The sequence below is a fragment of the Molothrus aeneus genome, chromosome 6 (assembly GCF_037042795.1).
Source record: "Molothrus aeneus isolate 106 chromosome 6, BPBGC_Maene_1.0, whole genome shotgun sequence".
NCBI classification, from domain to species: domain Eukaryota; kingdom Metazoa; phylum Chordata; class Aves; order Passeriformes; family Icteridae; genus Molothrus; species Molothrus aeneus.
Window position 1 is genome coordinate 48152201 of NC_089651.1, and position 3389 is coordinate 48155589.

Here is a 3389-nt window from a genome sequence, read left to right on the forward strand (position 1 = left end):
CTTGGCAAATGAGGATATATGACATTAATGACTCAGCAAGAAAAGACTTTTCATCTTAACATAGAAATCTGCATCTAAACTGAGCAGATTGTTGCAAAGAAGAATCTTTTGAAATAGTGCACCTTTGCAAGGGGACAGTGGGAATACACTTTGGGTCCTTGGCTGCAATGGCAGGAGTCAACAGGAGGCTGCCTTGTTACTTGGAAGCTTTGTTTCCCATCAAAAGCAGTTTGAGTGAGATTCTTTACTCAAAGATACTGTGATCAAACCCCTCTAAGCTCAGGAAAGTGGGATGATCTGGACATCCACATTAAGGAAAACTTCATTCCAAGGGATGTGCTGGAGAGGCTGACATAGTGGCTCTGTTGCACACACATGATGGACCCAGGTTTACAAGGTGCTTTCCAATCACAGTACAGCCAGCAGCCAACATTTCTTCTGGAATCTGAACATATTGTAGCAGTGTGCTTACCAGCTTCCAGACAGGATGGCTTCACTCTAACCTTTTAGCACTTTAATTTTTCTCTGTCAGGATGAACTAACTATAATTCCCCATGTTATACATACAGTCACATATAATGGTGGAGAGGGAGATCTGTGTATCTGTTCCCTAAAACACTGTGCATAGTTTGTGCTCTTTATGCTATTAGATCACTTTCTATGCCAGGGTTTGTGCTATTATCAGTTGAGTTATTAAAAAAAAGCAAACCAAAAACCAAAGGACCATTTTCCCAACTGATAAACATAAATCAAATGAAGACTTCTGTTGTTCATTTACCTTTTTCCAATAAGTGAACTAAATTTTTGGATCATCATGTACCACATTGGATTTTAAACCACAACAGCTCCTGAGCACACACAGCTACAAATCAATGGGAATTGTATGTGGTCAACATTTATCATTCCACCCAGGCATTATTACATTGGCTAAAGATCTTCTCTGTAGTATAGGGTGTACATACATAATGCCACCAGAACCTCTCCTCTCTCTGAAAAGTCTCTGGAGGTTACACCCAAAGTAACTCTTCATTTGTAAAGCAAAGAACCTCAAAAGTCTTTGCAAGGGAGTTAGAGCAACAAAGTCAGCCTTAAAAATAAATAAATCAACTGTATAAAAGGACAGCTACTGCACTGTTTTCTGTATTGTGTACACAATGTATGTTCAGACTTTCATGGTTTTCAGGAGATTTAGAGTTTGTGAATATGACTGTAGTCTAATCTAACAGTGTTTACCATGGTGGAACTAGAACTGGAGCCCAATCCCACACCTGTGGAATTCTGCTTGGTACTTGCCAGTGATTTTGAATCAGAAGTGAAATAGAGAGTATCTTCCAGCTAAAAGTCACATTATCATTTCCAAACACTATATGACTGAAACCCAGTAGACTATTTTTTAGTGAAGTGTGTCAGATATATATCATGAATACATATCATTTACATTTTTTATAAATCCAGGAAATAATATTAGTAATGAAGGTCAAAAGTACAAAAATAAAACAAACAAATCTATAGTGGATAAATATATAATGAAGGGTAACAGATTTGAGGTAGGCAAGGCAAATATGCCAGAAGGAACTACAGAAATACTATCTTGGTTAGATGATGTTTTGATAATATCATTGAAATAAATAGAATTATAATCTGTTTCAGTGATCAGTGCTTACATTAGGTGAAAAACACCATCCAATGAAGCAACTGAAGTGGAAGAGTTATTGTATTTACCTACTAATGTTCTCAACTTTAATCTATGTCTCTATCTCGCTGTCAGTAAACCACATCCTCATTTGTGTTCTAATTTGGGCAAAAATAGCCTATTTCCTGCAAAGATCATTTGTAGAATTCAACACAAGTCTCAAACCACTAGATGACAGAAGTAAAAAGTTGTGTTTATATTATGTTTGGATTTGTTTCTTTTTAGTATTTCTAAAGACAATTTTATTTTGCAATATTGATATACTTAAGTGTTTTGATACTTTTCTGAAAGCCTCCAGAAAAGGTTAAATTTAGATATGATTAACTTGAGGTCTGAATTAATTTATGGTTATTTTCTTCCTAACTAACCATCTAATTCCAAACTAACCAGAACTAGATTTTTGAACTCCTGTGATGCATATTCACCTTTAGCTGAAAATTTGCAACACATACCTTTTATACTTTGAATCCCATCTAATGAGACAGGGATTTTTTTTATCATTTGGGATTATACAATATTTTGGAGCAACAAGTATGAATTCTGCTGCTATGAATCAGGAATATTATGCCAGTATTTATCCATTTCCAGCTGTCTCTAGACACTTTGCCTTTGGGTTTCTATTTTCTTTCTAATTCCTGTGCACTGCTTTCTCACAGCCTAGTCTTCAAACTTTTGTTTTTGAAGGGAACTCTGTTTTTTTTTATGAAAATGTAAATTCCGAGGTTTTTTGATGGATTTGTTCCAAAGTTTTAGTAAGATATGCAAGATCATAGTCTGGGCCTGATGCCTGTTTCAAGAGGTCAGCATGCTGTGTAGTTAGATGAAATTCTGGACTAGGAACTGAGCAAAGAACATGATACAGGAGCCAAAAGTCAGGGATATTTCCTTTTTCAGAAGTTTTATTGATGGCATCCTCCTTATTTCTGTGCTGATGTGGCACAAGATGCTTTTGGGAGTGAGGATGAATCCTGTTGCCATTGGTAAAGATTCTCAGGGAGAGGGAATAATGACTCTTGCCCCATTCTGCCTCTTGCAGTCAATATATCAACATACATTAGCAACTGATTTGAGGATTAAATGTGCTCAAAACTTGGATGGGTGGATGGATGGATATATGCATTTCTTGGGCCAGTTCTTCACTGTGGTTTAGCCTCAGGGTAGTAAACATGCATTTGCTACCATTTGTTGAGAAAATCCAGTGGACATAAGGTATTTTAGGAAAGATCTAACTAAGGAATGTCAGTGCATAAAGAATGTGAATTTATAGAGCACTCTGATCTACTCTTAATTTTCTCATGGAAAAGGTTTTTTGCTGGGGGTATTTTGAGCCTTTCAGCTATATTATCATGTGTACTGTGAGCATCTGCACAGCTTGAAGAAGACAGAGAGTTGCAGATCTTCTCCCTACCTTTCTGCACGCTCCTAGAGAGGCACCACAGTTCACAGAGCAGGCTTCCTTTAAAGTGAGCTGTGGGCTTCTACCACTTATTCAGAAGTGACCCAAAAATGAGAAAAGGCATCCACTTAGGAGTAAAAGTCACGCTGAGACTCCAGATGTTTTCAGAACACCAAATTCTAGCCCAATAGCAGCTCTCACAATAACTGTCTGTAGAAAGTTTTCTTTCCAAACCTTTGAATTTCATGTTGGTTACAAAATTTGCTGTTTTGAACAGGGAATGGGGATGGATTTGAAACA